Source organism: Coturnix japonica, chromosome 3 (assembly GCF_001577835.2).
Source record: "Coturnix japonica isolate 7356 chromosome 3, Coturnix japonica 2.1, whole genome shotgun sequence".
Taxonomy (NCBI): Eukaryota; Metazoa; Chordata; class Aves; order Galliformes; family Phasianidae; genus Coturnix; species Coturnix japonica.
The window spans coordinates 35,453,139-35,472,798 of NC_029518.1; the positions used below are offsets into that span (position 1 = coordinate 35,453,139).

The 19,660-nt window shown below is 43.9% G+C and overlaps 1 long non-coding RNA gene across 1 annotated transcript in view; it reads left to right on the plus strand.

Annotated features, from left to right (window-relative positions):
- The first annotated feature begins 1,157 nt into the window (after window positions 1-1,157).
- The window catches only part of LOC116653168, a 33,647-nt gene continuing 15,144 nt past the window's right edge, over window positions 1,158-19,660 (plus strand). Inside the window, exon 1 of the long non-coding RNA XR_004306594.1 lies at window positions 1,158-1,560. This is a non-coding gene — a long non-coding RNA (uncharacterized LOC116653168). The remainder of the gene's footprint in view (window positions 1,561-19,660) is intronic.

The window sequence follows — 19,660 nt, forward strand, 5'->3', positions numbered from 1 at the left end:
ACTTAGACACTTAGTTTCCTTTGTGGTGATTAACCAAAGTACTTCCTGCATCTTCAGCTGTAAAATGAATTCCAAATCAAGAACAGGGCTGGGGAGCTTAATTTCTAAAAACAGCAGCGTACTCCATTGAAAATCTGGTGTTGCATTTCATTTGATGGCTGCTCCTCAAATAATCTCAGCAGCTGTTGGTTGCAGCATCTTGGTTGGGATTCCTCTCACCTAATTTAGTCATCCCACGTTAGGTCTCCTATCTAAATATGATCCCTTTACCTCCCCCAAAACCAGGCAGCTCCACCAGATGGCTATTCAGATCTCCAAAAATTTAGTGAGGGTACTGCTGTGGCACTGTTGTTGAATTCAGGTTAAACAATCAGCTGTTTTATAAGGCCTTGCTCTGAGAAAACAGCCTTTAAACCATTTAAGAATCACCACGCTCTGTTAAATGGAACATGAGACACAGCAAAACCTCACTGTAAAATAAAACAATAGTGTTTACTCTTACAGATTTCAACCAATCCTCTAAATCACCAGCTGTAAAACAGTAGGAAAACAGGCATGGATGGCCCCTCAGAGCAGGACATAAGGCTCCTCGGAGCTCCCAGGGACCACAGAAAATAAATGAACAGCTTTGGCTTTGTTTATATCTCTAAAAGGTGACAAGGAAGGATGTTTTTATTTCAGCATTGTTACTTTTGAATTGAGGGTAACAACGTTTTGAATTAAGCTATCAACCTAGTCAAAGCTGTAGTCTTTAGTATTACAGTAAAAAGCCCTTCCCCAGGCACAAAGGCAGAGGGAGGGGATTGCTCTCCAGAGCTCACAGTGCTGTAGAAGCAGCTCTGGGGCAGCTATTAGAGCTGACACAGCTTCCAGTCAGGCTTTAAGGAAATACAGATGCTTCCCAGCAGAACTCTGCTGCAGACATTAGAGATGTGGGTTAGTCACGTTAGCAAACTCTACTTAAAAGTAGCTCATTCCTCCAGGTAAAGCACAGACATTCCCCCATAAGCAGGTTCTTTCAACTCCAGGTAAAAAGCAATCAGTATTCTCTAGGACATGCAGAGCTAGATACTACTCAGAAATTTCTCAGAAGTACTGAAAAAAAAACCACAAGATGAGCACCAAGACTTTTGGTAGAGAACTGAAATAAGAAACTGGTGTTCTGACCTGTTATTTTCTAGAAGAGTTTCTTTTGCTTTAATTCCCTATGTGGGGAAGTGGGTTAGGCCCACTTCTGCTCATTCAGACCACCTGAAAGATGTAATTGAATTTCCCAGCATGTGATAGCTGAAGTTGTAATTACTTTCAGGACCAACGAGCACTGGATCCTCTATCTGTAGTGAGTGGCTGCTCACCAGCTGTGGCTAATGACACCATGCCTCCGTAAGGGCCCTTTGGACATGTTGCATAGAGGGATGTTGGTTCTGCTGAACAGCAGCGTGGCTTCTTGTTGTCTTCAGATGGCTGATGGTGGTGAGGAGTTGTACCTGTTGCAGATGCTGAGAAGGACAGAAGCAGTTTTGTGGACTGAGCCTTGCAGATCTCTGCTAAATATTACTGGTGAGTATTGATTTCTACCTTTAAAGCCCTCTTCTTGTAGCTTAGCTACAGTCACCAGAAGATGGTGAGAACTGACTGTAGAAAGTCTTGGTGTCCCTTTTCATTATGCACTAGCCTCTCTTTAGCTGTCTGATTGACAGGGTCCATTAAAAAATACTCCTTTCTGAAGGGATAATTATATCTTCAGATGTTGAAACTCTGTTGCACTGATGTTTGAAGCTGGCGGTAGAGTTAAACCTGAGAGTCATCTTTCCTAGTTGGGCTTTTCTTTGCAGTGCTGAAGGCTGGGCTCTCAACCCCTCTGCTTGGAGGGATTGGTCCCAGTTGTGCTGAAATAGGTCTGTGGCAAGAGCTGTTCTTGGTCTGGCCTGAGGTGACTTCTCCTTTCTCCTCTGAAAAGAGAAGTGTTCCTTTTGAACTATTTTAATCTCAGCTCTTACTTCTGTTTCATATGAAGAGCCCGTGTTCCCCTGGGATGTGGTATTTCCCTTTCCTTTAACCTTGCTTCTATGGTCTCTCCAACTATCTCTGCTTCCAGAAACTAGCTTTGTCCCTGGAGGCAAGGAGGATTCTCAATACATTTTTCTGACAAAGAAAATGCCCCCTTGCTCCCAGATCAGCACCCATATAAACCATGTGTGCATCTACTTGGTGACCCAATATCCTCAGGGCCGTGTGGCAGAGGGATATTTCTAGAAAGGCTTTAATTTGGGGAAGAGGAGGAAAGGAGTTGTCAGCACATGATCGCAGCTGCACTGGGCACACCTCAGCTCTCTGCTATAGATTTTACTCTGCTGATAATTGAATTGAAATCAAAACATAACTGCATCGCTCTCATGCTCTGGTTGCTAAATAGCAGTATTGTGAATGAATCAGAGTTACTTCAGAGAATCACTTTAATGTAGCAGAATTGCAGCAATCAGGGGATAAAGTTAGATTTAGGAGTATCTGGTAAAGGAGTTGATTGGAGTTCAGAGGAAAGCTGCTTTTGTTCAGCCTTTCTGTGAACAAGGTAATAGGTGGTCCAGGGGAATTAGCAGTGCTTGAGGGTTAACGCTTCATTCTTGCTCTGCTCCTGATTATTGCCTCGTGGCTTTGTGTGTATGGTTTTTCTTCCTGTCATTTTTTTTCCCACGCCTGAGAGTTCTTGCTTCCTCAAGTCTTAGTACTCTGCAAGGCTGCTCATTTCCCTGCAGAAAAAGCTCTATGGGCAATAAAGTGCCTCCCCCCCACTCCCTGTACCAAACCACCAAGATGTTCGGCAGGGATTGGAATTGCTCAGTCTCATAAACTGCATGTCGATGGTTGAAAGAACCTCGTGGGACTTCACACAATTAATCTCTAGGAATAACGTTATATCTTGCCTTCTACAATGATGAATGATGCCGTAGTTCAGTATTGCCTCTATTCAGCACTCCTTCATGTAGATCTCATGTGCATCCTGCTGTCATTCCCATAGCGCATCTTAGCCATCTGCTGCAGCCTTTAATGAGACCGTGCTCTTCGAGCCTTGCACAAAAGGATTAGTCTAGTGAGGGTAAGGGACTATGGAAAAAGGATAGAGAAGTCTTAGAAATCAAAGCAATGCAAGAGAATACTGTTAATAGTTAGCACGCTGCAGAGAGCTGGCAGAGGAGATGTGCTACAGGCATGGTAGGCTGAGATGAGCAGGAAGGGGTGCTGGATCTATCCACTTACAGCAATGATGATGGGCAGCAACTGAGTGTTTAGCAAGGAAGCCTGTGTCTCAAGGGACTTATGTCTGGACAAACTTAACTTCCTGGTTTTAAAATGCCACAGCCATGTGTGTGGTGAAAGGAAGGCTGACTGCAGGGGTGTGTTTCAGTATAAATTTGTGAGCCAAAGACTTCTTTTAATTCATTTAAATCAGTGGATTTAGTATTTCTTTTTTTTCTTCAGCTTGAAATTGATGCAAAGTGTTCCCACGCACCACAAACTGGCAAGAGGAAAGTGGCTGCACGTGAGAATCTAATCTGGTTTGACAGGGCCAAGTGCGGGATGCTTGGTTCAAGGCAACCCCACACATGAGTACAGACTGGGAAAAGAACTTGAGAGCAGCCCTTCAGAGAAGGACTTGGGATTCCTGATGGACAAAAAGCTGAATGTGAGCCAGCAGTGTGCTCTTGCAGCCCAGAAGGCAAACAGTATCCTGAGCTGCATCAAATGTGGCGTAGCCAGCAGGGAGAAAGAGATGATTGTCCCTCCACTCTGCCCCTGTGAGGCCCCATCTGGAGTACTGCATCCAAACCTGGGGTCCAGAGGAGACACCTGAAAATGTTCAAAGGGCTGAAGCACCTCTCCTATAAAGAAAGGCTGAGGGATTTGGGGTTGTTTAGCTTGGAGAAGAGAACGATCTGGGAAGACTTCACTGTGGCCTTCCAGTACTTGAAGGGGGCAGGAAGGGGAGCAACTTTTTACAGTCTCATAGTGACAGGACAAGGAGAAATGATTCTAACTAAAAAAGGGAACACTTAGGTTAGATGTTAGGAAGAAATTCTTTATTCAGAGGGTGGTTATGTGCTGACACAGGCTGTCCAGAGAAGCTGTGGGTGCCCCATGCCTAAAGGTGATCAAGGCCCGGTTGAATGGGCATCCTGATCTGAGGAGTGGTAGCCCTGCCTATGACATGGAGGTTGGAACTAGATGGTCTTTAAGGTCCTCTCCAACCTAAGCCATTCTATGATTTTTAAGCTAAGGCTCAGTTATACTATCTTGGATGCTCACGTTTTACCAAGCTCTAGTAAGCTGCCTTGTGAACAGATAATAAAAACCCAATCTGTTTTGTTTTGGTTTTTGTTTTTTTCAACCTTTTCCTTGCTGACAGGAAAAACAACACTCAAATTGCCGGTGTGAAAATGTTTTCTCTCTGTTGAGTGTATGCAAATTAGAATTTTACAATGTTTATTGAGAATAATTCTAGCTTTGCCTAGAACTGTCTTTAAGTACTTTACATTTTCTTTAGAACTGGGCGGGGGGTTAAGAAAACAGCGTGTAGCTAGATATGTGCTACAAAAATCATGCCCTGTTGTTTGGCTTTTTGTTGTTAAGGTTTTTTTTGTCTGAGTAGAGATATTAGGTATTGGAGATTATCTGATTTATACATTCATTTATGAACATACAGAACTAATATATGGTCTCATTGCTGACACAGTCTTAGTTGGATCTACTTAAGTTCTGTGAAAGAACGTTTCCATGCGTGCACATGTAATTTTGTTTCAGTTTTGTGGATGGTGAGATAGTCTGTAGTCTGAGTTCTTGCTGTGATATGTTGGCACTAATCTAACTCAATCTAGATCAGAACAAATGAATCTATTGTTTCTGATCTGTAGGTCAAACCTATTGCCTCTTCTAATTACCTGCATGACAACTTGTGTAAAAGGCCTTTATGCTTCAGAGGCTGGCTAAAGGCATTGAGAATAGATTTTATTTTCTTTCTTGAATGAAGAACTTTAATTTCCTCTTGGGATGGGGCTACCAGTAATAAGGCATTTCTTCTGCTGCCCACAGATGTTAACCTGTCTGTACTGTAGCCTTATATGATTTGAGGTATGCACTATTGACCTTATTCCTTGAAGAATGCTGCTGAGGATTAAGGCAAAGGATGACAATTATTCTAATACTATCTGGGGCCACCTGGTCAAGTCTTTGTTCCAAGATATACCTGGCGCTCTCTTTGTGTAAGTAAAGGATGAGGGGAAAAGTGTATAGGGAAGTAAAATTTTACCAAACCAGGTTTCCTGTGCAGAACTACAAAGTAATATGACAAATGATTTCCAGCACTCATTGAGGTCAGCAGTTTCAGAAATCTTTCCAAAACACTGGTTATGGTAGCTGTACACCCTTTTGTCTGCTGTTTCAAAAGTTTCTGCCTATCAACACAACTGTTTCCCTGTGTAAAGCTGCCAGACTGGTTTCATTCAGCCTGTTGAGCACACTTATTTCATCTTATGGAGCCAGATGTTTCTGGGAGAAGCTCTGGATTTGTGTGGTGTATGTAACTCCCTCTCAAGTTTCATAAGCAGGATGAATACATTTGGACTGAAAAATGGTAGGAGTAACAGACTGGGGCACTTTCTTACCTGCCAATGATATGTTATTTCCTCATGAAAGGAAATTTATTTTACATAAGCCTGATGATCTCTCTTCTTGCACAGGACATGGCTTTCAAGTAACCAGTAACAATCTTCTTAGCAGCACAGGAGGCTTTTAAGTTTGTTTTTGTGGTTTCTATGGCCTCTCCCAGAGGAAATTTGAGTACTCTTAAGAGATAGCTAGAGGTACTCTTGTGACTGCCTATGTCCTAGCTCCATAGCATGTGTCAGGGCTCTGGGCAGGCTGATATCCTGTGAAGTATTTCATGATGACCAGAACTTCTCTTAGAGAAAATCATCATGGGGGACACAATTTGTGAGTTACTCAGATTGACTTGAGGCTTTCTAGAGCAGAATGTCTACTCTAGGTACATGGAAGAGAAGGAATATATTCAAGCTTCTCCTCCTTGTTTTGAAAGTAGTTAGTCAGTGATGACAAAGCTTTGGTCCCAGAACTTCAAGATTTTTGTGTAAAATTAATGCAGACTTTCTCAGAAAGTGACATGGAAAAGACCTCAAGCTTTTCCAAGGGACACTGATTAGACAGACATAAAATGATGCTATTTATCAGCAGCTCTTCATTTAATGGTGGTGAGGATCCTATGCTTGTGGAAGTAGAATATTATAGGGAAAATGGGTAACATCTACCTGTGAAGGTTCAGATCTAGGGAAGAACACTGAAGGACAGAAGATTAGGTTAGGTCCCTGAGCATAAGAAAGACAGAAAACTCACCTTATCCTGGATTTTTGTGGAAATAGCAGTACTATTGTAGCAGTCACTTTCTTGAATCAAACATAGAATTAAAATGTGGAGGAAGAGGGAGAGAGGACAAATAACCTGGAGACCCCTGTGATTGCAGAGTATATATAGAAAGACTGCCTGTTTTGGGAAGATCACAGATTTGAATCTGGTTCTCCTGTGTTCCTGAGAGGTGCACAGCTTTTTGTCTGTTCACTATGGTGGGAAGCACAGATGGTTTTTTCATTGCTGTTATTTTTCTTCTGTTGTTTTGTTTTGCTTCCCTTAAGTAAGAAGAATAACAAAGGCACAATTTCCTCAAGAGGAAGAACTGAGTGAGGGAAAGCAAAGGAAGGTTTCTGTTTATAGGATAGGAAAAGTATTTCCCACCCAGCTTTAACACTGCTATTCCACCAGTTCAGGTACAATTTCAGGTAAGAATTGTCTCCATTTTGTTTGAAAAAGTCTAGGGGAAAAAAAAAAAATCCTCTTAAGAAAGATCTGTTTCCAATATTTTTTGGCTCCTGCTCAAGTCTAGAGCTCCTCAAAGGTGGTCTCTCATCTATTTCCCCCCTCCATTTCCAGCTCCCAGGGGAGGCAGTAGGTGCCGCAGGAAGGGGGGTGCTTTGTTGTTCATGCTTACTGTTAACCAGGCTTGAAAGCTGGCTCAGCTTTGGTCTGAGTTGAACTTTGTTTTGGCTAAAGGTTCTTATTCTGTCAACAGTAATTCCCTCATCAAAGTTTATCAAAGCAATTTACAGGAACTTGTAAATAGGTGCTCTTTTCAGAGAAGAAGAGAAAGCAATCAGCTCTCACAAAGATGAGAGCAAGTTGGCTCTTCTTCCTGGGGGAAGAACAATAGCAAGTACCAGCAAAGCAGAAAACTCTGGAAAAGTAGTGAGTAACAGGGAGGAGCAGGGATGACTTAGCATTTGGAGCATGTCATTGCTTCTATCCCAACCTTCTCTCTAGTTTTTCAACTTATTCTTTTACCACTCGATGCTCTTGTGCTGCTGTAGGGACAGCCTACTGTAGGACAAGGTGCGCTCTGAGCTCACGTTGGATTGTTCCATCTAGACAGGGAACAGGTTTTGTAGGTATTCCTGCATACAGATTGGTTCAAGCAGACACTGGCATGGTACCAGCCAGCCAGTAAATCCTGCACATCAGTGCTTAGTTAATAAAAAGCCCTGTTGTTCACAGCTTTACTCCAAGGAAATGTGTTTTTGTTGCTACATTTTTTTTTTTTCTTTCTCCCTTGGAACTTAGCCCTGTTGTTTTTTTCCCCAGATAGTAGATCTTAGTGCACAGCAAGGATGAATACAGAACAAAATAAGTGTCATTAAAAAGAGAAGTCAGAGCCTTTGCTGATCTAAGCTGAAGCTTTAGATGATGGATGAAAGCCATTGAAACTAGGCCAATTTATATCTGTATTACCAGGGATATTCAAAATACTGAGTTGTTGCTGAGGACTCTCTCATTCTATGTAAGTAGTTACACGCACATCTTGTAAACAGAGCTGCAAGAATGATCCAAGGTATGAAACACCTCCCCTGTGAGGTCAGGCTGATAGAGCTGGGGCTGTTCAGCCTGGAGAAGAGAAGGCACCAGGGAGACCTGAGAATAGTCCTTCAGTATCTAAAGGAGGTTATGAGAAGGAAGGGGGTAGACTCTTTAGCAAAGTCTGTTGTGACGGGACAAGGGGAATGGTTTCAAACTAAAAAAGTGGAGAATTAGATGACTTGATATAAGGAAGAATTTATTTTTTTTTTACAAGAGGGTGGTGAGGCACTGAGACATTGCCCAGAGAGGTGGTGGATGCTCTGTTTTGACAGACGTTTAAGGTCAAGATGGAGGGGGCTCTGAAAGAGATGGCTGATGTGGTTGCTGAGGCTTTCTCCATTATATTTGAAAAATCCTGGCTGTATGTTGAAGTCCCCAGAGACTGGAAAAAGGAAAATGTTTCTCCCATTTTTCAGAAAGGGAGAAAGGAAGACCCAGGGAACTACAGGCCAACAAGCCTCACTTCTGTGCCTGGGAAGATCATGGAACAGAGGTGATTTGAGACAGCCAACGTGGCTTCACCAAAGGCAGATCTTGCCTGACCAGTCTGGTGGCCTTCTATGATGGAGTAATGGCTTCGTGGATGGGGGAAGGGTGACTGATGTCATCTACCTGAACTTCTGCAAAGCCTTTGACGTTATCCCTCACTACATCCTTCTCTCTAAATTGGAGAGGTGTGGATTTGAAGGATGAACTGTACGATGGATTGGGAATTGGCAGGCCGGATGCAGCCAAAGTGTTGTGATCAATGATTCTGTGTCAGAGTGGAGGCCGGTCATGAGCGGTGTCCCTCAGGGGTCAGTGCTGGGACTGGTGATCTTCAACACCTTCGTCAATAACATAGACAATGGCATCAAGTGCACCCTCAGCAAGTTTGCAGATGATACTAAGCTGAGTGGTGCTGTTGATACATTGGAAGGAAGGGAAGCCATCCGGAGGGACCTGGAGAGGCTGGAGAAATGGGCCTGTGTTAACCTAATGAGGTTCAATAAGGCCAACTGCAGGGTGCTGCACCTGGGTTGGGGTAACCCCAGGTATTTATACAGACTAGGGGAAGATCTCCAGGAAGATATCCCTGGTTGCCCAGGGAGGTCGTGGCTGCCCCATCCCTGGAGGCATTCAAGGTCAGGCTGGATGTGGCTCTGGGCAGCCTGGTCTGGTTGTTGCCAACCCTGCAGGTGGTTGAAACTGGATGATCATTGTGGTCCTTTTCAACCCAGGTTATTCTATGATTATTCTTAAGTGTTCACCCATGTGCCTATATACAGTCGAAAGAGCATGAATATGTGCATGGGGACAGACCTCTGCCTTCTGCTTCTTGCAAGGGAGGATGAAGCCACTCTTCTTCTAAAATAGCAAAGTTTTAAACCCCTTCTGTATTGTGACATGCTGGGAGAGAACGAAGTCTCGAGTTCTGCAGGGCTACTAGAGAAATGTGCAGGAAACAAAAGTGCATGGAGGAAACATTTGGGTAGCAGAGGGGGTTTTTTAGCTATGAAAGCAGAGGAGCTAAAGGAACAACGTGATTCTCAGTGTGGTGTGGTTTTTTTGTTGTTGTTTTGCTTTGTTTTTGAGGAAAATGCATGATAAAGATCCCAAACTCTTTGCTTAAAGTTTAGGTTTTCCTGTCTAGGCTTCTTCATTCCAGGTTAAGTAAAATGGAAAAAACATAAGCTCTACTGGGATCCTACTACTACAACGTAGAGCTATTTTTGATACTGCAGAGCAGCAGCTCCAAGTGGTGAACAACTGAACCTGTTTCCAGAAGCATAGGGCAGGGTTTCTGACAGAGCCTATCCTGGGGGTGGCATGCAGGGGTATGGGACCACAACAGGCAGGAACAGCAGGCGAGGTATGGAGGCTTGCTGCTGTAACTAATGTCTTGGTGTAAATAGAAATTCTAGAGGCAAATCTTCCTGCCCATGTGTGTAGGCTCACATTCCTGGTCTCCAAAGGGCTGCTGCAATCTCTTGGCAGATAAGTCTTATGGGTTCTACTTGTTTTGCTTCCTCTGTCCTTTCCAGTCATCTCCCAGTGAGATGTCACAGTAATGGACACAACAATGACACCTCTGCTGGAATGGGAGGTATTGTCCCTCTGGCAAGTGGTGCTAGGGTGAGCCTAGCTGGGCTGTGTTTGCTGTCTGTCCGTGGAAGTTCCCCTGAGCTGGTGACAGAAAGAACCCAAAAGAAGGTGTTGACATAGAAGGAAGGGACTGTCTGTGTCAGAAAGCTTTGAAAATTAGAAATTGAAGGGATAATAAGAACCAGCTCTGGTTGACATTCTGTAACTCATGCTGTATCTGGCAATTCTGTGTTTGTAAATCCTACTCCCTCTCCTTGTCACTGTTCACATCAAGTTCATAAGAACTCTGCAAAGGATCTTCAATGACTGACGTGTCTTTGCAGCTCATGCTTTAAGCTACTCTACTCATGCTTTAAGCTACTCTTTTAATAGTAATAAAATTACACAACAGTGTTTTTAGTTTCATGACTGTTGCTCTTTTATTACTCATAGCTGATGCTCTATGGCTGTCAAAATGTGCAGTGCATTGAAATTGTTCATATCCTACTTGTTTCTGAAATGGTAGAGAGTGTGTTCAGTAAAGCAATAGTCAACAAGGAGACTTCCTGAGGAGCTTAGATTGGTTGTAGTGCTGTGGTTTTTAAAGGCATGTGGTTCCTCTGAAGTTTTGTACCTAGCTTTTCTTGCAAGAAAAGCCTGTTTCCATTTTTCAGTTGGACAATGTGTGAAAAGTAACATATTTGTTGTCTTTGGATTTTGGGTTTGAAGATCCATCTTGTATCCAGTTGTAAAAACCCTTTGAAAGTCAGCAGTTGTAGAAGCTGTGACAACTGGCTGAAAGCATCCCATGGACTTGTGAGGAAAGGCAGCAGATGCTGAACGTGCAACGCCTGCGTGAGGCCAAGGGGCTGCAGTGCACCAGGGAATTAATTTGTTGCAGATGCTCTTGCTGTGACTGAGCCAGTGAAGGGAGGGGGAGAGGGCCACATTGCCTCTGACCTGCATGCTGCTAATGAACATTTTCCCTTGCCAGCTGAATTGCTGTGTACAGTTGGGATGGATAGGAGCCCTCATTTGAAATGTACCCACTTCTCTGTGTGGCAAAGAATTAGGCATCCCCTGCACCCTTTCTGCCTTTCACTATCTGAATTACTCTCAATGTTTGAGAGAGGAGTATAGCTGCTAAATAAGGGAGAAGCTTCCTGTAGTCCTTGAAACCATATAGCAAATGAGCACTTTGCTAATCTTAGATGGGCTTTGATGTCAGCATTTCTAAAAGCTCTGCAAGATCTCTTTTCACTGTAACTACAATAAAGGAATATCAGAGATGACTTTTGAGACGGAACAAAAGCCTGTAATCGAATTTCCAGGTATTGTTGCACTTGCACATGGCACCAGGAAAAGAACTTCAATGTGGAGGAACTTGAAATCAGATTAAAAGGTTGCAGGCACTCTCAGGATTTTGCCTTCACTAATTCACTGAGCATCTTCTATGGGAAAAGCTCTTAAAAATGAAAGTGTTATCAGTGTGTTACTGGATGGTTAAAAATGAGAGTTTGCACTCTATTTGACTTTGTTCTGTTTGTCAGTCCTTCTGTGGGATGGTGCTTCATGAGATTGCCTTTCTGTGCCCTGCAGTCATCTTGTTCCTCTCTTAACTGTTCCCCTCCTGAGCCCCAGTCCTAGCTGAAGAATCGTAATCTTCATGGCTGTAGCATCTGCAGCTCCCACAGAAACTGGTGGGAAGGCCAAGTGCTCCTTTCCTTGAGAAACTAGCACAGCTTCTCTGGTTCTTTGAAGCTAAATAGAAGGTGGTGACATTGGAAAAATGTTACTGTCCATTTAGAGGCAGGACCTCACATGTCAGTGAGATATAGCCGTCAAAAGCTAAACTTGGGCTTTTACTGATGTTCTGAGAAGGAGATGGGAAAGGAAGCTTTTGTATTTTGGCTCTGCTGTTCCACTACATGAATAAAAGATGGACAGAGCCTTTTCTTGGTCTTCAGCCCTCTGGTCACAGCGTTACACCCTGTAACATTTGGCAGCCTGGGCTGTGGAGAGTAAGGAGCTGCCAGGTTGGAGAGAGGATAATGATATTAATTTATTTTACTCAAATGCTACTGTCCAAGTGAGTTTTGGCTTGTGGTTTTCTGTTGTTGTTCATGCAAGACTTCAGAGATTGTAACAGCACAGGTTCGATGCACTCCTTGATGCTCCTGGGTCTGTATGTGTTACTTGCTTATTTCTGCTGTTGATAGAAGTACGAAGCTCACCAGCAGGGAAGAAACCTGTGCTGTTCTGAATTAAATGAAGCAGTATAGCTGTCCCAACCTGGCTACCTGGAAAACTGGCATTCATTACTTGCTTTTCAAAACAGCAAAGCAAATGTGTTTCAGATGTTGGATGAGTCTTGAGCTGGAAAAGGACCAGCTCCTCCGAGACCCAAAGTATTCTGTTTGGTTTTCTGTAAATAGCTCAGAGAACTGGTAACTAATGAGCCGCTCTGATGTGGTCCTCGCTGGTAATGCAGCATCAGCTGTTTTGGACCTGGCTGCTCAGTGAAATAAGCCAGGCCATTTGGTTTCTGTCCCAAATGCACACGTTCACATCGGGAAGCAAAATGGGGACTTGTGCTAATTGGCACTGCAGCTGGCCATCTGCATGCAAAAGGAGCATGGGTCATCCCCAAGCATGTGGGCTGGGAGACAGGGTGCCCAGGCTGGGGAACTGCCTCACAGCTGACAGGGCTGCAAGCAATGGGAAGCTGTACTGGAGCGGGCCTCACTTTAACTGTGGCTGGGGCTTGCTGGAGGTGTGACTCAACCAGCAAGAAATGAGGCCCTGTCTCCAGGCTGTGGTGGCAGGGAGAGATGGGAGGGAGTCAAGCACCTTCCCAGACAGGGCAGTATGCAACACAGACTTCTCTGCCTGTGGGGAATGCTGGTTGTGATGAGAACATTTTGTTCCTATTCAGCATGCCTTGACAACCACGTTTTAGGGCTGCTCCTGCCTGTGCAACAGTGCTATGGCTTTGGTTCATCTGCCAGGGTCGTTTTGCTGTCCCCATCTGAGGCTGCACTAGCAAACCATTGGGTAAGGTGGAAGGGAATACAGAGAGCAGATAAACCAGCGTTATCTTTATTTCAAGTGAAGTTAATTGCAAATGAGGTGTTTACTGACTGGAGTTGTGAACACCATCTGCAATTACATCTGTTCAAGTACAGAGAGGAACTTAAGGGCTGAGCAAAATAATGTTTGTGGCATACCTACAGTGAATGTATGGTGTTTCTTCCATATGCGCAATTCCGTTCTCCTAAAATTCATCTGGGAAAATAAGTGAATCATTTCTCATCAGGCTATGAGAATCTCACCAGGGCTCCTTCGACACTCCTCTGCGTACATCTTAATTTCCTGTAACTGTCCTCATCCACTTCCCATAGGTGCCCATGGGAGCCTTGTTATCGACCTCAACTGGAAAAAGGATTGCTTCTCTCCCTCATTATAACTGCTATTAACTGGCATAGTTCTTGTCTGCCTCCATCACAGGGGCCATTAGCATAATAGGTCAGGAAAAATCAGCTCTGCCCATGCCCCCTGAAGGGGTCCTTGCAGAGTGGGAATGAGGAGTGCTGGCGGTGTGAGAGGAGCACCTGGCTGTTCTGTGAGCACCAGCACCTGGGACTGTCAGCAAGGGCATCCTTTGCCAGCACTTAAACACGTACATACGTGTCTTGGAGAGTGATATGGGTGACAGGCTGAAAGATTCCCCAGTCTGAAGCTCTTTAATTGCCCCTTCCTGAAGCAGCCCTTGGGGTGAACTGGTGCTGGGTTTCTTATTACTTGTGTGGCCTCTATAGGTTCCCTGTAAGGCAGATGGGCAGCAAAGATGCTGGGTTGTCTTTAGAGATCACCTTTTTTCATTGCCTTCCCAGAGTAACTGGATGGGAATTCTGGGGAGTGCTGCTGATGTAAATGGTACTCTGCCTCCTGCAGTCGTGTGACAGAGCATACTTACCTTCCCTTCCAATACTAGGAACGCCTGAATTTTAGACCTGAGCTCAAATGGAGAGCAAATTTAGTGGGGGGAAACCATGCAGGGACAGAAGAATCCCACATGCTTGTTCTAGGGGTAAGTAACAGGTCCACAAGGAAGGTTCTGAGATATCTGGGGCACCAGGAAGCTTCATAGGACTTTTACCTACTTAGGCTACATGCATGTAGGACCAAAAGTAGGTATACTACAAGACCATCAGGACTGGGAACAGACCACTCAAATGTCATTATACTCCACATATAATGACCACCACAGGTCATTATACTCTCCAAGGAGACCTGAGAAAGGCAACTTCTTTCCTTTATAAGACCTCAGCAGCAGGAGGAGAGTAGTGCTGGTAGTTCTGTGCCCATGCTCTCATGGCCACAATGTTCACAGCCAGCCCTTGAATAAGGTATTTGAGGTGGAAGGACCAGGGCATAGTCTTTCCATCCTGTACAGCATGCCAGCTATGGCCAGCAGCACTCCCAATGTCCTGGTCTTCCTAGGTATGTTCTTTTGTGGTGATTAGCCTGAGAGTATCGTGGTGTATATTAGGTGTGGGACAGGCCTGTGGTTAAAATCTGGCTGCTGTTGTGGACCTCTTAGGCTGACATCTGTCCTGACCATTTTCCTGTGGCTGTGCAGATTAAAGAGGGTGTGGGGGAAGAGATAAAATAATCTTTGTGCTGGGTAACATATAGTTTTCACTCCCATCGTATCACAAGCATCAAAATTCAGTCTGGACAAAGGTGAACTGGGTGATGTTCTTTGTGGGGGAGGAGGGTCATAAAAGGGGATTTGAAAAGTGCTTGTAGTTCAGCACATGACAAATATGCAGAGCTTGCTAAGAGCCATAAAGATCTGTAATTGCATTTGTATGGATTATGCTTATCCACGAATTTGTAACCCATGGGACCTGGCCATGCTGGGCTAGAGAAATGCAGAATTATTGGACACTGCTTTGTGATGAGCTAGTACATGTCTTGGGCCTTTTTTACTTAACCCTGGCAGGGACTTTAAGTTCAGATCCTGGCTGATGTTGTGGCTAGTGAATTACTCTCAACTGTAAGTTTAGGAGGTAGGAAAACTCAACCACCCCATAAACTTGCTTTGAGGAACAGAATAATCTGGCATTTATTTAAATATGATTTAGGAAATTACTTGTGTGGTTTTACTTCCTTATTGTGCTGTTGGTTATGTAAATGTAAGGGATGTAAACTTAAGTGATCTTAAAACTGCAGATCGCAGTTCTCGTTGCTCATTTCTCAGGAATAAACTTACCCCAGCTTTACCTGTTGAATATTTCTGTCTTGAGCATTTCTCTGGCTTAGGGCTGGGGTTTCAGGATCCCAGTCCCCACAGGGGTGGCTCAGTTCATGCTGTGCTCTTTCACTGCTTGATCCTCAGCTCTCCCTTTTGCTTTAGCAATTGCCCAGATATCCTTGACAGCAGCTTTCTATAATGTTTTGTCTGACATAGTTTCCTAATGCCTCTGCTGTGACAGAGGGAACATGACTTCATATGCTCATCCAAGCCTTTAAAGATTTCAGAGATTATTGAGGGATGTGGGTACTCAAATAGTTGCTGGCAACCTGTACTTAAAGGCGGTTGTGACCACACAGGAATACCTCGCACATTATTTAATAAGACTGAAAGATAATTTACTGGTATCCAAGAAGCAGGGCATGGATCAAGTAACCGACCTCTTCCATCAAGCATCTCTTGTGCTCTGTAGGGGTGTCAGAAGGGCTTGTGATAAAAGCATTAACACCTGGAGAACTGAACACTTCATTTACCTGAGAATCAGCAGTGAAATTACACCAGTTGGTGACATTGGCTCCATATTTGGCCAGGCTGTGTATGTGTTGCAGAGGTTGTGCTACTAACGTAGATGGAGGTCAAGATGGGGAAGCCTCATTCCTGCAGGTTCTGCGACTGTAACTTGTTGGACTCTGAGTCTACCCAATGTGGTTTCTTCAAAGATGTACAAAGCCAGGCAGGGCAGATGAATTGTGCCATGTGGAAGCCTGCTCTGCAGAGTCTTTCTGAAGCATTTGTAGGAATCCAAGGAGATAAAACATAAAATGCAACTTCCAGCTATTGAGGGCTGGGAAATAACAGGGAAACATTCATGGAGGGGCAGAAGGTCTCACAAATGCCATTTGGGAAAACTCAGAACAGCAGCAGATGAATTTCTGAAATCCCCTGTTCTTGGGAACTGCTGACCTGATGTGAATCTGCTTCCTGGCACATAAAGCAAGCTAACCTAAAAAATGCTCCAATCTGTGATGCTGCCATCTGCTATAGGATAGAGGAACCTTCATAGTAGCTAATAAAGTGGTTGCTTTCTGTTAGCTTTAGATGTTCCTCTAGAAATGTGGATACCTTTCCCAAGTTCCAAGTTCTTTCATGAGGTCAAAAGACAGGATGTCCAAGATCATAGAACTGGCCCAAGTACTATTTGTAGTAAATGGCTATTGATTCAAGAGGTGATGGCATGCAACACCTCAAATTAAGGCTATGGGATGAGGGCAGATGTACCTGCACCGGCTCACGCATTGGACACTCAGAAACATTGCTGGACCCATCTAACAGAAACACTTCCTAATTCAGAGTAGATGGATGGATGAGTATTACAATGGATACCAGTCTGTTGGTCTTGGTTTACTCTAAGATGTTAAAAAAGAAAATAATAAGCTATCCTATTGAATGTCAGAGGTCCCAAAACAAAATGTTCCCTCAGTTTTAGTTGCAGATTGTGAGTAAACTGGGTGGAAGACAGTATCTGTTCTTGATGTCATCTGTCCACTGCTGACCAGATTGTTAAAGAGATGTACAGCAACTTCATTAAGAAGTCAGCAAGCTGGAAACAGGAGGGAAATGTGGCTCTGAGAGGGGAAATCGAGGGGAAGGTGAGGAGAAATATTGTGTTCACATGGAGCATTTGATATTTAAAACACTACCATTTGCGGAGTAAACCAATCACTGTGGTTCATCATGGTGTATGAAATGCTGCTTTGCCAACACTCCTGGGGATGCATGTCCTGTCCCTGCTTCAGTGGAGCTCAATAGAACCTGTTTTCTTGGTCTGCAGACTTCTTGGCATCAGCACCCATGATATGGCTACTGAGTCAGGACAGCCTCATAGGTGCTGTGACTCCAACAGAGCTACTTTAAAACTGGTTAATCATTATCTGATGGAGATAGAGACGTGCTGAAGCTCTCGTACAAAACACATCTTATGTGTCAAAGTGTAATCTGACTCAATAGGGTGCTGGGCCCTGTGTGCTCATCATGAAGATTGGACTGTCATCTAGGAGAGAAATATTTGCAGTGTTTTTTGGATAAGAGTTGAAGCAGAAATCCAGGGTATTATTTTCCTTAACAAATACAATTACAGCAATGTTGCTGCCACTTTTATATGCATAAAGGGCTCTAAAGCTTTATGAACCTTTACAGAGAGGGACCCCTGAAATAAGCGGTACTAAGTTGTGTCCTTTGAGTGGACCTGCCCCATGTCTCCTGCCCCGCTGGATGAAAAGCATCAAGCTCATGAGTAATTTGTGGAAACATAGAAGTGTCTGGCCAAAGCATAGAAAGCTGTTTTCTTTTTGTTGCAAGATGTTCCTGTCATCCCCTGCAAGGAGTCAGGCTTGTACTTCACTTCTGCAGAGCCTACCCTCTGGTGTGAAGTTTCAGTGGCAAATGTCATCATTTTGGGGTTTTATGGGCAAGATATAGATGAACTAAGAGTGAACTATCTTATATTGGTTTCAAAGGAGAGAGATTTGAGAGGAGCCCTACTGTAGTTCAGATGTGATGGGCATCTGTGCCTGCAGAAGTCAGAGCTCCTTATCTCCTTGTCATCTTAAGTCAAGCTTTCCTTAAGCAGCTCAGCTGTTTCTCTCAAAGGGGCTGAAAATCTTTCCTTGTGCTTAAATCTTATGTTTAGGTCAGTGCTGCCTGTATAAATGCAATTCAGAAGTGAAATGTGCATACTGGCTGCTTTTGCAAGCGTACCATATGGATGTCTGTCTAATCTTGGGTTTCTCTAGCATCTTAAGAGCAGAATTTGGGAGCCATATCAGTGGGGTGCCTCTTGCCTCAGTTTTTTCTTCTGGTGTCACTGTTTGGCTTTCCCTGGAGAACTCTGTATGATGCTGAACACTGAAATGTTCCCTCCAGCAAAACCTCTTAAAGGATTACTTTTACTTGTGATTAAAAGTGGCAGGGAATACTGACCAGATCTGGGACTTTCAACAGAGCTGTGAATTTTGCTTTCTGGGCTTTTTATTTTTTTCTTTTTTCCCCATTTTCTTTAGTTGTTTGTGTTTGAAAGCTGTTAGGTCTGCCTGCCAGGCTTGGGATGGAGTGTTATGTTCAAGACTTGATCTGGGAGAGAGTGAGGTAGGATGAGAAATTGTGTATGGAGGCATAGGAGAAGTCTTCCTTTTGACTCTCATTCATTGGGATGTCCTGTAAATGTCCCTTCCAACTCTATGCTCCTATGTTTGTATAGTAAGGTAAAATTCACTAGGGAATTTTAGACTTCACACTCTCAAAATCACTGGTGTGCTTACAAATCTTGACAGACAGGGGCCTCTGCTCTTTATCTGTCTGGTAGCTTAGGGTTGTCTTTTGGGTGTGAGAGGCTCTCTTTTGGTGCTCTCCTGTTTCTCTAAAGCCCTTCACATCTAATAACCAATCTGTGCAGTAACCATGTGGGACTGGTCTATTAATCCCAGCTGAGCGTGGTAAAGCCAGGTATAGAAAGCACATCTGAGCTCTGGAGGGGTGCAGGACAACCTATTCTTGACTCTTGAATATGTCCTTGCTGTACATCAAGGCAAAGGAGTTGGCATTGCTCTTGAAAACACAGGAAAAGAAGGTGTGTAGGCATGTTACTCTGGTGTCTCAAGCTGTATTTGATGAGCCCCAGTGAGATCTTGAGTTCATTGTTCAGATCTGTGCTGTGGATCATGCACATTTCCTTCCTTTCAGTGAACCACTGCGGCAAGCCCATGCAGGCCAAAGACAAATGGCTGTGCTCCATGCCTGGCTGGCCTCAACCTTTGCATGAAGCTACCATAGCTGCCAACCTCAGGGCTCTGATGACACTGCTATATTCTTCTGAGGTGGACAGGCCTTTTTTCCACATTTCATGGACCTTCTTCTTTCCTTTCAGTTTATCCATGAGTTCCTTGCTTATCCGAACAGGCTACCTCTTCCTGATTTCTTATTCTTAGGGATTCACCAATGTTGTGCTTGGAAGAAGTGGTGTTCAAATGCCAACCAGCTCTTGTGGGCCCCCTCACCTTCTAACACTCCATCCCATGGGATTTTCCTCTATTAACTCCTAGAGTTAAAAATACCTTCTATGATAAATGACCCAATAACCATTAATAGTTCCAGAAGCAAAACCTGAAGCTTACCAACCAACGCCTTTTGCTAAAGATAAGCAGGCTCTGTTACCAATTTACTGGGAAAGCGAGTAAAGAAAGTACTGAAAGATCATCCCCTTGGCCTCAATATATCTTCTGGGAAGAATTTACTGAAGACCACAAACTAAGGCTGCAGAAGGGGAAACATTAACCAGGCCTGGTGATTTATTTATCGTTCAGGAGA